This window comes from Capricornis sumatraensis, chromosome 8 (genome assembly GCF_032405125.1).
Source record: "Capricornis sumatraensis isolate serow.1 chromosome 8, serow.2, whole genome shotgun sequence".
In the NCBI taxonomy this organism is placed as follows: domain Eukaryota; kingdom Metazoa; phylum Chordata; class Mammalia; order Artiodactyla; family Bovidae; genus Capricornis; species Capricornis sumatraensis.
Window position 1 is genome coordinate 76,711,399 of NC_091076.1, and position 16,513 is coordinate 76,727,911.

At 43.7% G+C, this 16,513-nt stretch overlaps 1 non-coding gene across 1 annotated transcript; it reads left to right on the forward strand.

Annotated features, from left to right (window-relative positions):
* The first annotated feature begins 7,311 nt into the window (after positions 1–7,311).
* Positions 7,312–7,384, forward strand: TRNAS-CGA (transfer RNA serine (anticodon CGA)). The gene has a single exon. It is a non-coding gene; the product is annotated as a tRNA-Ser (tRNA).
* The last annotated feature ends 9,129 nt before the right edge of the window (positions 7,385–16,513 follow it).

Here is a 16,513-nt window from a genome sequence, read left to right on the forward strand (position 1 = left end):
CTATCTCTAACAGGATTGAGATCCTTATTCCAGGGAGAAAAGCTGGGTGCTGGTACCATTTAGTTTTGTTTTCTGCACCACACTAAAGTATTGCTCATCTTAAAAATTAAATTGAAAAACCTGTGAAATCTAGAAAAGAGACAAATGGAGAGATGTGAATTCAGGCAGGTGAGGTATGACAGAGCAAGGAAGTTAAAGGGAGTGTATTATTTAAAACTGTAATCTGTTGCCCTTTCTGGTCCCACAGGTACAGGGCTTGGAAACTGACATTCCATTTTAACAACAAGTAAAAAGCTAAACAAGCTGAAAAATCAAAAAACTCTCCTGAGATCCATAAAAGAAGTGAGGTCACAGGGCAAACGACTACCTCCCCAAATCGGAGAAACAGGTAACTGCAGAGAACCACAACACACTGGAGAGAAACCTCCACTGGAACCAGTGTTGGGCTAGGGAAACTGGAACTAAAACTTGGAGAATTACTGGAAACAATTCAGAGAGTGCGGACAAGTCTAAGAGTTAAATCTTCAAAAGGACATGGTTACAAGGGTGGGAGGGGCATGCTTTTGTGAATTTTATCTTCAAGAACTCAATCAACTTCTTGCAGTAAATACTGGAGAAAAATCTAAGGAACTATATTGAAATACTGCAGAGCACTCTGTTCTTAACAGGGACTACCCTCAGGAGAAACGCTTTACCGACTGAGCCACAAGGGAAGCCCTAAGGAGAAACTAGCTAATCAGAACTTAACCTGCCAGGGTTTCATCAAGCCTAACAGACCTGCAGAAAGGGAAATATCCAACTTCAGCCTCCTATAAGCATCCTGTCCCACCCAAGTGGGTCAGAAAAAAGGTAGGGAGAAAAAAAAAAAAAACCTGAGAAACACTTATGAAATTCACAGTTCAGAGGCAAAGGCTCACTAAAAGACTGAGGCCTAATCACTGGGCTATAAAACACTCCCTGTCAGGAATCCCCTGGCGGTCCAGTGGTTAGACTCCCTGCTCTCACTAATGAGGGCCCCAATTTGATCCCAGGTCAGGGAACTAAGATTCCCACATGCCTTGCAGTCAAAAAACCAAAACATTTTTAAAATGGGAACAATCTTGTAACAAACTCAATGAAGATTTTTTTTTAATGGTCCACATCAAAACAAAAATCTAAAGAGCATACGCAGCTTCAAGAGACAGAGCAAGCATCAAGACCAGACATGGAGGAATGTTGGAATTATCAGACAGGGAATTTAAAAGAACTATGATTAATATGCTAAGGACTCTAATAACGGGTAAAACAGATAGTATGCATGAAGAGATGGGCAATGTAAGCAACAGAGATGTATATTCTGAGAAATAACCAAAAAGGAATACTAACGATTAAACACTCTAACAGAAATGAAGAATGCTTTTGATGGGCTTGTGAGCTGACAGGGCAGCGTTGAGGAAGAATCTCTGAGCTTGAAGTATATCTCAAGAGAAAACTCCAAATTAAAAATCAAAGAAAACAAAGACTAAACAACAGAAACAAAATATCCAAGAACTATGGGACAACTACAAAAAGTGTGACAAGTGTAATGGGAATTTCCTCAAATTGATTAACATCAGACACAAAGTGGCAGATCCAGATAGCCAAGAGGGAGCAAGAAGGATAAATGCCCCCTCCTCAAAACAACAACAACAACAACAACAACACTATACCTAGGCATATCATTTTCAAACTACATAAAATCAAACATAAAGAAAAATTCTGAAAGAAGCCAGAGAGAAAACACACATCACTTACACAGGAGCAAAGATAAGAATTACATACAACTTCTCAGAAACCAATCAAGCAAAAGAGTAAAGTGAAATATTTAAAGTGTTGAGGAGGGCCTTCCCTGGTGGTCCAGAGGCTAAGGCTTCGCCTTCCAACCCAGGAGGTGCTGGTTTGATCTCTGGTCAGGGAACTAGGATCCCGCATGCCCCACAGCCAAAAAACAAAGTATAAAAACAGAAGCAATATTGTAACAAATTTAATAAAGACTTTTTAAAAAAAGGCTTCAGAGTAGCACCAATCACATAAAAAGAGGGAGAACTAAAGAGCTAGCTTAGCAGACACCTCACCAAAGAAGATACACAAATGACAAACATATGAAAAGATGCTCCACATCGTATGTCATCAGACAAATGCAAATTAAAGCAACAATGAGACACCATTAAAACACCTATTAAAGGAACCTTCCCAAAAAAAAAAGGAACCTTCCCTGGTGGTCCAGAGGCTGACTCCATGTTCCTATATTAGGGGCCTGAGTTCAATCCCTGGTCAGGGAACTAGATCCTACAAGCTGCAACTAAGACCTGGAGCAGCCAAATAAATAAATATTGAATTAAGAAAAAACAAACACCTATTAAGAATACCCAAAATCCAGAACACTGACAACACCAAATGCTGGCAGGAATGTGAAGCAAAAGGAACTCTCATTCATTACTGATAGGAATGCAAAATGGTACAGCCACTTTGAAAGACAGCTGGCAGTTTCTTACAAAACTAACCCTACCCTTACCATACGATCTATCAATCACATTCTCAGTACCTACCCAAAGGAGTTGAAAACTTACATCCATGCAAAAACCTGCAGGTAGATGCTGAAAATAATTTTATCCAATTACTAAAACTTGGAAGCAACCAAGGTGTGCTTGAGTAGATGAATTGATTAATGGTGGCTCATCCGGAAAATGGAGTATTATTTATTGCCAGAAAGAAATGAGGTATCAAGCCATGAAAAGACATTAAGAATACTGAAATACATATTATTTAGTGAAAGAAGTCAACTTGAAATATCACATACAGTATGATTCCAACTCTGGAAAAGGCAAAACTATGGAGGCAGTAAAAAGATCAGCCAGGGGTTGGGAGGAAGGTGGGAAGAACAGGAAGAGCACAGAGGACTTTTCTGGGCAGAGAATGTGGCTGAACCACACTGACTCCATACTGTCAGTTCAATCTTAGGCCTGCAGTTCTCCCCTCTTGTTACTGAACTTAAGCCCATTCACAAAGAATGTGCCCAAGCCAGGGAAGTTCTCTGTCAACTTTTACCCTTACCTTCATCTGATATGAAAACTGAAAGAATGCCTTTTGCTGATGCAGATTATGATACCCCCTGAGGGTAGGAAAAAAACAAGGTTCCAGTCTGTGCAGCCCTGCTTCTCACATGGTAGTTAGATTCTTTTTTTTTTTTTTTTCAGATTCTGTTTTTAGCTTTGGCCCCTTTACAGCCCCCTGTACCTTCTGGATTGTCCAGCTGCTTATATGCAAATTCCGCACAAGAAACTTTGTAATTGTAGTTTAGGAAGTTGCCCCTTCATTTTTCTATCTCAAAGTTCCTTCTCAGTTCAGAGGATATTATTCAATACCTTCCTTTTCCTGGATCAGCTTTATATGACACCATGGTGGATACATGTCATCATACACTTGTCCAAACACACAGAATATACAACACCAAGAGTGAACCTTAATGTAAACTATGGACTTTGGATGCTGAAGATGTGTCAGCGTAGGTTCACCAATTGTAACCGATGTACCAAGCTGACTGGGGGCAGGGGCAGGGGGAGTGCTGATAATGTGAGGCTGAGCATACCACCAAGCTCGATCCCTAATGTAAACTATGGACTTTGGATGATGTTGGTGATGTGTTACTATAGGTTCATCAATTGTTAACAAAAGTACCAAGCTGACCAGGGTGTGGGGATGTTGATAATGTGGGAGGCTGTACGTGTGTGGAGACAGGAGGTCTATGGGAAATCTCTGCATCATCTTCTCAATTTTGCTGTGAACCTACAACTGCTCTAAAAAGCAGGGGTGAGAGGAAGGCTCAAGAAGGAGGGGCTACATATATATATATATATATATAGAGAGAGAGAGAGCTATGATGATTCACAGTGTTGTACAGCAGAAACCAACACAACACTGTAAAGCAATTATCTTCCAATTAAAAATTTTTAAATATAAAAAAATGCTCTAAAACTTTTTAAGTTGTGACTTTTCCCAAAATTCCCTTATTCTTTATTTTTCTCCATAGAATCTGTCACCATCTGACATACTATGTATTTCACTTACTTGCTTTGTTTATTATTTTTTCCTTTCATGAGAATGTTCACTGAGGGGGGAAGGATTTTTTTTTTTCTTACTGCCAAATATTAGTATTCAGAACCTAGGAAAGCGCCTGGCACAGAACAAGTGTTCCATAAATAATTGTAGACTAAAAGTACAGTTAGGACATACCTAATATACTTCCTCTTCATCTTCTGTAGGAGATCTTATCTCTACCTCACAATGTAGACCCACAAATCCAGGCAAAGTGCTCCCCAGGTAATTGTGGGGGTCCCCAAAGGAGGTCTTATGTGTACCAATGAGCAAGACTGGTGAGTCACAGACTGACATTTCATGCACTTCTCCTGCTCAGGACTCCTTCTACTGTGTATCAGCTTGTCTTGGCTCCTAGGAAAAAAAAACAGGGTCAGCTATTATTCCTCTGTTAAATGCCCCAAACCTTTGAAAGCTGTATAAAAACTGCTAGAGTTATAAAATATTAATGCTACAAGAGAGCTTTAAAATCAACTACTCCTGGGACTTTCCTGATGGTTCAGTGGATAAGAATCCACCTCCCAATGCAGGAGACATGAGTCCGCTCTCTGGTGCAGGAAGAGTCCACATGTCACGGAGCAACTAGGCCCATGCAACAAGACTACTGAGCCAGCACTCTACAGCCCTTGAGCTGCTACTGAAACTCCTGCACCTAGAGCTTGTGCTCCACAACCAGAAGCCACTCCAGTGAGCAGCCTGTGCACCACCATGAAGAGCAGCCCCTGCTTGTCACAACTAGAAAAAGCCTGTGTGCAGCAACAAAGACCCTGTGTAGCCAAAAATAAAACAATTTTTAATAAAATAAAATAAATTCAACTAGTCCAAGCCTTTCTTCTCATACTTGCACACAAAGACACATAAAAAGCAGGAGTTTTGCTCATAGCTGTTTGGTGTGCAAGCCAAGCCTATAACCAAGAGCCAGGACTAGACTCCTGAGGGTCCTAAGACTCAACAGTTCACTTAGATATATCCATAACAGTACGGTTGTACTTTTTTGCTTGGTTCATAGGTTGTTAGTTTTTCTTCAGTTTTAATTTTTGGCTGGGTTATGTGTCGTGTGGGATCTTTGTTCCCTGACCAGGGATGGCCCCCTGCATTGACCGCTGGACCCCCAGGGAAGACCTTATCTTTAATTTTCAAAGCTTGGCTTTCTCCTGTACTAATGGGAGGATAAATCAGCATTTGGGAATCATTTGGGAAAGAAACAAGAGCCGTAAATGTGTCCATACACTTTCATGCAATAATTGTATTTCTGGGAATTTATTCAGAAAAAAAAAGGCCAAAATTTGAAAACTTCTGCAATGGGTTCTTACTGTTTTTACCTACTCAGTGTTTCTTTTCCTTCTGCTGGTAACTGGATCCTTCTTTCATCTGCCAGTTTATGCCAGGAGATCTTGAGACTTTCCCCAAATACTTATAATCAACAATACTTAAAATAAGCTTACTTTTCTTAAGTGACAAACAGTATACCTCTGATGTTTTCACTTGTCTTTCTTTGATATCTAGTCAGGGAGAGTACTTTTTCCATATGCTTATTGGCCACTTGTGTTTCCCATTTATTTATTGAATAATCCTTCCATCTGCCCCTTCCCATCATTTTGTCATATAACTTTTGTCATTCTCACACTACTAGGGGTGTCTCTGAGGTATATCTCTTTTCTTATTAACCTCGGTGTGCTTGCAGGCGTGGCATCCTGAGCTGAGCCTGGGTGAAGACAAGTGTTTCCACAAATAGGACTGGGGCGAGGATGGCCACCCAGTCTGCAGGAACGGGGTGGACGGACTGTGTTGACAAAGGGGCACACTGTATGACCACACAGTGCTTCTCAAACCTTTTAATTCTTAATTTTACTACTCAGGAAATCCAAATTGTGGGGCCCAACATATATTTTAAAACATTTTTCCAGTACAAATACTTGCTTTTTAATTTTGTCCATAAAGACATTTGGCAAGGGGAACACTATCAGTATCATTGTGTTTTTAAAAAGGAGAAGGAGGAGGGAAGAAGCCTTTTCCCCACGGGTTCCAAACGTGCCTGAGCAGGGAGAACAACAAGGCTAACCTCCAAATTTCCTCAGGCCTGTTTGTCTTCTTCAATCAACACTCAGCTTTCCAACCCCCGAATGCTGCTTTCCGTGGCATACTGTCTCCATGGTTACTGTCCTGCACTCCCTCTCAGCCGCACTGGAGCATTCAGTGTGTGATGGTGGTAAACTGCAGTGTTCTTTTGTTGTTGTTCTTGTTAAAGAATTTTTATTTATGTTTTAATTTATCTAGGCCTAACTGTGTGGAATGCGGGATCTTAGTTCCCCAATCAGGGATTGAACCTGTGCTCCCTGGGAAAACATGGAGTCTTAACCACTGCATCACCAGGGAAGTCTGTGCAGTATACTTTTAATAGAAATATAAAACCTTCTCAGGAAGCAGTTAAGTTTTCCGAGCATCTCTTCCCTATTCTCTTTCCCTTCCCCCTTGGCAACGCTGTAGAGAAGCAGGAACAAGCCCCCAGCCTTGAAGTTCCTCTGATTGTCCAGTTCTCCATGGAAAATCTTCTTATTTGTTTGTCAGAACAAAGACAAAATCAATGTCCTTAAAAGGAGAAAGGCAACTGCAGAGGACGACGATGCTCACCCAGGCAGCCTCCTCCTTTCCCCACTCCAGCCAGTATGGAGCAGAGGACAGGCAGACATGCTCAGGCTTTGCCTGGAAAGACCTCAAAGAAAGGAGTCTGTAGTCTCATCCCCTCCTTGGAAGAAAGCGGGACTTGGAAAGACCCCCTTTCCCTCAGGCCTTACTGCCAGGTGCCAGACGCAGGGACTGTGAAAAGAAGCACCACCTTACGACCAACCCAGGCCTTACAAAAGGAAAAGATTCTGAAACAAGTCATTTGTGGCTGAGGGCAGCAAAACAGGCCAAGCGCCAGCAGTATACAGCTTCACTGTGCTTGACAGCAAGCAGAGAAACACGATCAGAGCAACATGTCGTTTCTCCCTTTCACTCCACTAGTTACCTCATCTGACCCCTTCTCTCTGCAGCATCTCAACTTCTTTCATCTGATAATCCAACCTCACCGGTGGAATTAAAAAAACCTATATACCAGATACCTCTGGCTTAGATAGAAGTGCTTGAGAAAGGCAAGTCCTGGGTAGTCATTAACCTTGGTTTTTGGAAAGATAAGAAAATAGGTGAGGAGGGACTTCCCTGGTGGTTCAGTGGCTAGGACTCTGTACTCGAAATACAGAGGGCCCAGGTTCAACCCCTGGTCAGGGAACTATTATAGATCCCACATGCCATAACTACGAGTTTGCATGAAGCTACTAAAGTTTCCAGATGCCACAAAGATCAAAGGTCCTCCATGCTGCAACTAAGACCTGGTGCAGCCAAGTAAGGACATAAAATAAATATTTTTGAAATAGAAATAAGTGAGGAAATGTCTACATATTAGAGGCCACAAAATATAAGTTAAATCTTTATTTATTCTGTATCCTGTCCTGCTAAAACTGGGATTCAAAATCTTTTCTTTTTCTTTTTTTACCTTCTCATTTTATTCATTTTTTTTCAATTGAAGTATAGCTGATGTTGTGTTAATTATATTAATTTCAGGTGTACAGCAAAGTGATTCAGTTACACACATATTTCTATATGAAAGCTAAATATACACATTCTTTTTCAGATTCTTTTCCTTTGTAGGTTACTACAAAAGACTAAGGATAGTTCCCTGTGCTATACAGTAGGTCCTTGTTTTAGTTTTCCTAAAGGGTCAAAGGGCTTTTTCCATCAATATTAGAAGGAAATATTTTCATAAATGTTTTCATAATTCTAAGTATCGTTTGCTATAACCTGGAGCCTGTGACTGTTACAGGAATCTACATTTGTTTGACTGTTTGGTATAGAAAACTGTCTTCATTTCACATAAGTTGAAAAGTGTGTTAATTATCACAGGATGTTGACTTTACTCAGGGACCTGGTCATTATAAACCTTCTGTAACATGACTGCTCTATTTCTACTTAACTTCACTAATAGAATAACTTCTGTGGGTCCTCAGGAACCCAGCTAAAGGCATTCCTTCTTGTAAAAACAAAACAAGTGCAAATTAACAAATAAATCTCTGAGATTAACTGGAAAACACAATGTAGAATCTTACTTTTCCAAGATAAACCTAAACCAAGGAATCTGTGCAAGTATCTAGGACAATGTAAAGCTCTCTGGACTTCCCTGGTGGCACAGTGGTTAAGGATCCACCTGCCAACGCAAGAAACATGGGTTCGACTCCTGGTCTGGGAAGATTCCACATGCTTCAGGGCAACTAAGCCCTCGTGCCACAACTACTGAGCCCACATGCTCTAGAGCCCATGCCCTGCAAAAAGAGAAGCCACCACCTGGGGTAGCCCTCGCTTGCCACAACTGGAGACAGCCCTCACGCAGCAACAAAGACCCAGCACAGCCAAAAATTAATTAATTAATTTTAAAAATAAATAAAGCTCTCCAGGAGGGTTTTACATCTCACTAGTGGTTTGGCCATGTCAGATTCGGGTATGAGGGAAGAAGCCACTGAATTAGGGAGGAGAAAATTCCAATTACCCATTGGTGTTTCAATACTAATGACAGTATGTCCTGCTCTGATATTTTGAAGGAAGACTGAACTAGCACCGGGCTTCCCTGGTGGCTCAGATGGTAAAGAATCTGCCTGCAATGCAGGAGACCCAAGTTTGATCACAAGGTTGGGAAGATTCCCCGGAGAAGGAAATGGCAACCCACTCCAGTATTCTTGCCTGAAGAATTCCATGGACAGAGGAGTCTGGCAGGCTATAGTCCATCAGGTCGCAAAGAGCTGAACATGACTGAGAGAGTAACACATTCTGGACTAGCACTAACCAGGCTAAGTGCTCACTGACTCCTCAATACACCCTTGTGCAATAGGTACTATTATTCCCATTTACTGCTGGGGAAGCTGGTACACAAACAGATTAAGTAACTTGCCCAGAGTCACACAGCTAATGAGTGAGTCCATACCATGGGCCATGACTCTTTACTGAATAAAAGGGACTCTTTCAGTCAACAAATATTTGAGTATCTACCATAAATTAGGTAATAAAGGATCTCCACAAATATGATCTTTGCTCTCAAGGAGGGAAAAATTAATGGAGGTAATTTAGAGAAACAGAAACTCATAAGAAAATGGTGAAGCAGAACAAAGTGAAGTTTCCTAAGAGCAGGCACGCATGCTAAGTCGCTTCAGTAATGTCCCACTCTTTGTGATCCTATGGTCTGTGGCCTGCCACACTCTTCTGTCCATGGGATTTCCCAAGCAAGAATACTGGAGTGAGCTGCCATGCCCTTCTTCAGGGGATCTTCCCAATCCAGGGAATGAACTCAGGTCTGCCATATGAGATTCTTTACCATCTGAGCAACTGGGGAAGCCCATTCCTAAGAGAGGTATATACATTTCTCCATAGGGGTTCAGAGCAAAGAGTTGACACTCTCCCTTCACATCTGGATTGGAAGATGAAGGCTTCACTCAGGAGATGGGATCTGAGCTGGATCTAAAAGGATAACAATATTCTTTTACATATTTATGATTTTATTTACTTTTGGCTGTGCTGGCTCACTGTTACTATGTGGGCTCTTCTCTAGTTGCAGTGAGCGGGGGCTATATTCTAGTTGCAGTGCACGGGCTTCTCACTGCAGCGGCTTCTCTTGGTGCAGAGCAGAGACTCTAAGGTGCACAGGCTTCAGCAGTTGTGGCTCCCAGGCCCTGGAGCGCAGGCTCAACAGCTGCAGTGCAGGGGGCTCAGTTGCTCTGAGGCACGGGGGATCTTCGCTCACCAGGGATCGAACCCATGTTTCCTGCACTGACAGGTACATGCTTTATCACTGAGGCACCAGGGAAGCCTAAGGACAGCAGTATTCGGACCAGAAGATATCTGGGCAAGGACAGAAGTGGTTCTAGGCCAAAAAAAAGGAATGACAATGTTAGGGAGTCCCATGTGGCCAGTGGGTATCCTGGTGGACCAAATGGAACAAAGCATGAACCAGGACCAGATCCCCTGACCACCCACCTTGGGATCTTTCCACTACTCTTCACTGTCAGAACACTCACCTGGTGATGATTCATGCTTCTGTGCTTGAAAAAACCTCCCTGGGACTCAAGGGGTTTAGTTTGGAAGGAAGTGACTCCTTCCTACTTCCTTATCTGGAGGTGAATTTCTAGCTCTGGCCTGCTGCCAAGAAGCTGAGAGTGATTTCATGCTAGTCGTTTACTGCTCTTGTGATCTCTGCCACACCCACCTTGATATACCCCTTTTAAAGCCTCATGATGGCTTCTCCCTCCTGCTAGTCTTTATTAGAGGAGAATCTGGGTCTGACTCAAAGATAGGTTTAGTCCATAATCACAGAGAGGCCAGAATCAAGGGGAGATGACAAACACAAATTCATAATTGCATCATCACATGGTACCACGAGTAGTGATGGAGATGTGCCCAGGGTAAGCTGAAAAAGAAAAGGGTCCCCAACCCAGACTGAGAGAATTGAGGTTTCCTGAGATGAGAGCAGTTAAGCTGAGATGCACAGTGACAGGAGGCATCTAATCAAAGGGGGCCTGTGAGGTGTGGAGCACCTTCCAGGAAAAACACAGGCAGAAACAGTGTGGTATCTATAAAGAACCAATAACAATTTGATGGGAGGCAGAGAATGCCAGTAAAAAAGGAGGAGAGGAAGAAAGAGATATTTAATATGCCTTTGTGCCATCCAAAATACGTAGGAAAATGTATCCAAGCAGTAGATCCTCTGTAAATTAAAAAAAATAATAAACAAACACAATAAGATAATAGATTAGGATCTCCCTGGTAGCACAGTGGATAGGAACTGCCCACCAATGCAGGGGACACAGGTTCCCTGGTCCAGGAAGATCCCTCATACCGCAGGGCAACTAAGGCTGTGTGGCAGGACTACTGAGCCCACCAGGTGCAACTGCTGGAGCCCTTGTGCCTGGGGTCTGGGCACCACAACAAGAGAAGGCTGAGCACTGCATCAAAGAGCAGCCCCTGCTCGTCGCCTCTAGAGAAAGCCCATGCACAGCAACGCAGACCCAGCATAACCAAAAATAAATAAAGAAAATTATTTCTATAAAAGAGAGAATTAGGATTTAAGGGGAAAAAAGAGAGAAATTTAAAAAAAAAAAAAGATGATGGATTAAATGTTCTCCAAAGTTCATTACAGTTCCCAAGTCAGTGCTGCTATAAGTGGCAGTGCAAGGCCTCTCTGAGATTTGAGTTCCAAAGGTTATGAGTTTCTGATGGAAGATATTGTCATTTATTCACTGCCTCGTTCGACTCTTTTACGACCCTATGGACTATAGCCCACCAGGCTCCTCTGTCCATGGGATTTCCCAGGCAAGAATACTGGAGTGGGTTGCCGTTTCCTAATCCAAGAGATCTTCCCTACTCAAGTATCGAACCTGTGTTTCCTGCATTGCAGGCAGATTGTTCACCATCTAAACCACCAGGGCTGCCACAGCAGAAGGCAAAGAGCAGGAAGGTGGCAGCACCCCCCTGTGATCACCATCTTAGGTGACACAGAGGAGGGATAAGTCATAATCATTACAAAGGGCTTACCCCATGGAAAATGGTTCACAAATTAAGGGCCTTCACGGTGCCTACCCCAAGGCCAGTCCTCACAAGGCTATGAGGCTTTTGGGTCCACATTCTCTGTGTGTGTTCAGTTGCTCAGAGGATCTTCCCAACCAAAGGATCACACCCACGTCTCCTGCATTGGCAGGCAAATTCTTTATCAACTGTGCCACTGGGCAACTGCTGCCTACAGACCCCAATATCAGAATGTTATATGCTGCTGTGAAATCTTCAACACAAGAACCCTAGGAAGTGTCTAGGATTCCAGGTATCAGATACTTCGTGGCTACTAAGGAAATTAGGGGAAAGGGAAAACCAGGGGACAGGAGAATCTTTACCACTTGCCCCTCCCACCTACTTGGATTGGATATTATGGAACCATCATCTTTGGTGGCTGCAGAATGAGAACAGTGTTAGGCCCCTTGAACTCACTCACTCTCTATCCAGGAAGTGCAGTTCCAAAATAAAAATAAAAATCTTTCAAATTAGAGAAAAAAAAAAAAAGAAGTGCTACTCCCCAGGATGCCCTGTTTCCTGGCGAACTCAGTGGGTGCTACAGAGTTAGCAGGGCTATTTATGCACCGTAAAGCCATCTACCAAGAACCACAGGGAGGACTCCCCTGGCAGCTCAGTGGATAAAAATCCACCTGCCAGTCCATGAGACACCGGGTTCGATCCCTGGTCCGAGAAGACCCCACATACTGCGAGACAACTAAGGCCGGGCTCCAAAACTACTGAAATCGGAGCTCTAGAGCCCCTGTTCTGCAACTAATGTAGCCTTCACTGGAGACAACTAGAGAAAGCCATATACAGCAACAAAGACCCAGTGCAGTCAGAAAAAAATTTTAAATAAAAAAAAGCAGCACATGGATTCTTCAGGTGAGATGGGTATGTTAGATCCCAATGCCCCCCTCCTTGCTTATTCCCCCACCATTATCCCCTCCCCAGGGGTACCACATGCCTTGTCTCCCAATTTTGCTCTTTTGTGAAAATTCATGGTGAATCCCTAGGTTTGGGGCACTCCTCACTGAGACTTCCGCTGACCTTGTTTCCATTTATGTCCAGCCTCTCTAGATGTGAACAAGTGACGCCGGGGATGCTCGTCAGTCAAATCTGTCAAACTCTAACTTGCTTAATATTAATAAATAAAATACTGTAAACTACCTTCACTGATCAGGCTTGCCTGAAATTGTTTTTACAGTAATGTGCACATCCTCTAAGGTTCACGTAGCCTAAACAAAAATAACTTTGAGTGAGATGTCCTTCAGTCAGCAGCGTCCAGTTTAAGCTCCACCCAGTTAAAACTGGTTGAGACTGCCAGCCTTCCAACTGGGCATGCGCAAGTGCCTCTTGGTGCCGTTTTGACATCAGAGAGCCTCAGACGTCAAACTCCGCCCTCAGAACGTGCTAATGGCGCCATTTCTCAACATGAGGTCCCTGAAAGAAGCCTTTGGCTTAGTTGCACCTACTCAGAAAGCAGATAACCATATATATATATATATATGGTTATATATATATAAATTTACTTCTTTGGCTGTGTCTGGGTCTTAGTGGCAGCATGAAGGATTATCTGTTTTCCCACTGGGGCTTAGTTGCCTGGCCGCAGGTGGGATCCCATTTTCCCGACCAAGGATGGAAACCACATCCCCTCCATGGGAAGGTGGATTCTTATCTGCTGTACCACCAGGGAAGTCTGATTTTTCTCATTTTTTCCAACCGTTTAAAAATGCAAAAACCTTTCTTAGCTCTCAGGCTATACAGAAACAGGAGGCAGGCCAGAGCAACTCCATGCGTGCATGCGTACAAAGTTGCTTCAGTCGTGTCTGACTCTGCAACCCATGGACTGTAACCCACCAGGCTCCTCTGTCCACTGGATTCTCCAGGAAGGAATACTGCAGTGGGTTGCTGTGCCCTCCTCCAGGAGACCTTCTCAATCAAGGAATCTAACCCATGTCTCTTACGTCTCCTGCATTGACAGGCGGGTTCTTTACCATTAGTGTCACCTGGGAAGCCCCAGAAAGACCCCTGAGAGGAACAAAAACAAGTGAAGTACGATAAGTAGCCGTTCAAAGAGAGAGGAGGACTACGTGGAAAATAAAAGTGAAATACACCAGAAAGTGTGAATGTCTCTGGGTAAAGTGATGGTAAAGTCAAAGAAGGTCCTCTGAAGAGACAATGTTTCAATTGAGGCATAAGTGATACACAAAGATAGGAAAGGAAAGTGCTTAGACACTCAGAGGTAAAGTGAACAATGTGGGTGAGCCATGGTAAGGAGACTGGCTCTCAACCTAGGTGTCCTGGGAACCACAGATTTGCACAGTGAGAAAGGCTGTAAGGTTGGGCCCCAGAAGCTCTATTTCTAAGAAACTTCACATGTGACTCTGATATACAACCAAATTAAGAACTCCACAGCACCCTAATCATTCCCCCTTGAAGGTCTGACTCTGGATATTCTTCTAGAATCTTCTTGAAAGGGTATTTCCAAAGACCTTTCCCCAACCATGTAGTCTGCAGTAAGGACTTTTAGCTGGGTCCCGGTCTCACCATCCCACATTCTTCCTGTTTCATGACTGAAGCATGATGATGTCCTGAACCATACAGAAAGCAAACTGGGTGGTTCCTTCATCATAGGCGTGACAGGAGTCTGCCTGGTTCTGGGCAAACTTTCTCTGGAGTTAATTCAAGTGTGGATGCCCTGGAATTTAACAAAGATAAGAATCCATCTGACATTTTATCATATTTATTAAACATATTTAGTTACTTTGCAATATAAATCCTGTTATCTACTAAAAGTTATGATATAGGACTTTCTTGGTGGTCCAGGGATTAAGAAGTCACCTTCCAGTGCAGGGGACGGTGGTCTGGTCCCTGGTCAGGAAACTAAGATCCCACATGCCTCAGGGGCAACTAAGCCCACGTACCACACTAGAGAGTCTACTGGTGTTGCAACGAAGATCCCTCCAGCTACAACCAAAACCCAATGCAGCCAAATAAGTAAATATTTTTCAAAATTATGATATAGCCAAAGGCTATTCATCATGTTTACAAGTGATCTCCATAGTAAGAATTGGTTAACATCAATTATGATCTGAGAACTCAAACTTTGATTAAATTTGTAGACTTTTCCCTCCAGGATGAATTCTCTGAAACTCAACAATGTGAGCATTTAATTTAAAGCCTGAACCACATTTGGCTATTATGAACAACAGAAACAGTACCAGCCTGGAGTCTGAGATCTGAGGTCTGGTTCCAGTCCTCTTTTGCAGTTTTCCTTTCCCTCTGCAGTCCCACATAACCTAACCTGCTGAGCAGATAGGTGGGTGTTCAATAAATACTTGTTGAACAAACATTCTACGGTACATTTATAGGAGACAGCGAGGGATCTTTTGTGGTGAGGAAATGTGGATGATTTCTGTTTTCTTCCTTCTATTTTTCTGTATTTGCTAAATTTCGAACAAAGCAAATCCCAATCCAAAAGTTCCTCTAGTATGTGGGCATCGCTGCCCCTATGGCAGAAGGTGCTCATTGAATGTCCCTCCTCTACCCTTTCTTTGGAATTCCTGATCATCCATGATGGGGAAGAAAATATTAACTCTGAAGGAAGTCGGGTCACCTCTTCTGGAAAACGAAGATTAAAGCTAGTCTCGGAGTAAGAAATGCCCGCAAGGCCCCCAGCCCTACACACCAGCCCCAAACCGCCCTCCTGGTGCCCCCGAACCGGGTAAAATCAACCCGGTGCAACTCCGGGGACGCGGGAAAGGGAAGCCATGCCCAGAGACGCGTCACGCCCAGCTTCTGCGCCTGCGCGCCCTGACCCTGGAGACTCAAGAACGCGCAAGGCCGCGCTCTTTCAAGACTCTGTGAACGCGCAAAGGCGGCCAGCGAGGGAATGTGCACCCTGTGTCCCCCTGGCGGACAACAGTGGAACAACGGGGCTTGGGAGAGAGGTTTTGGTGGATAGAGGGTGCCAGGAGTCGCGAAGGTACGTTCTGGGGAATCCGCCTTCGTTTTGCGGCACCTCCCTACCTTCCTTCCCCAGTCCTCATTGCCAGTTCAGAACAAGGGAAAAGAGAAGGCACCAACCCTGAGCCCTTAATATGTGCCAGGCCCTTTGCATCTATTATCTTATTAAATCTTTCCACTGCAGTATTAGTCCGATTTACAAGAACGAAAGTGAGACCCAGAGCGGGTGACTTACTTAGAGACACACAGCTAACTAGTGATGAGTTTGGGACCCAGGTCTGTGTGTTCCAAAGGTTGTCTGGAGCCCTGACCTTTGGTGGCGTGGGGCCCTGGGCTTGGAGAAACCAGAGCCTGCTTCTCCTCTCTGGCTGAGAAGTCTCTGCAAGAACACCCAGAACCATTTCCACTGTCATTTGAAAAAAGCTTAGCTCGTTAGGCAGGAGAACTTTTCAGGCTGGTCCATGTGCCTAGGGCATCAGGCAGGACTCCAGCTACATCCTAAGAACTAAGGGGGTCAGGGCAAGACTTTCCCAGGTATCCCCACACAGTCCTTTTCCAGGTCCAATGACAGAGGGAACACAGGAAAGGACCTGGAAGAGTCAAGGTGGAAATCCTCATTGATGAGGCTATCAGGGCATGGCAGGTTAATGTCGGTGCCTACAACTGTGGGATTGTCTAGGGATGATGAGAGAGACAGTTTCTATAACACCCATCTGGTGACCAGACCTTTAGGAGAGATGTACTATCCAGATGATGCCACCATCTCCTCTTGCCTTTCAAGAGAGACAGAAGTTGGTGGGAGGAGGGA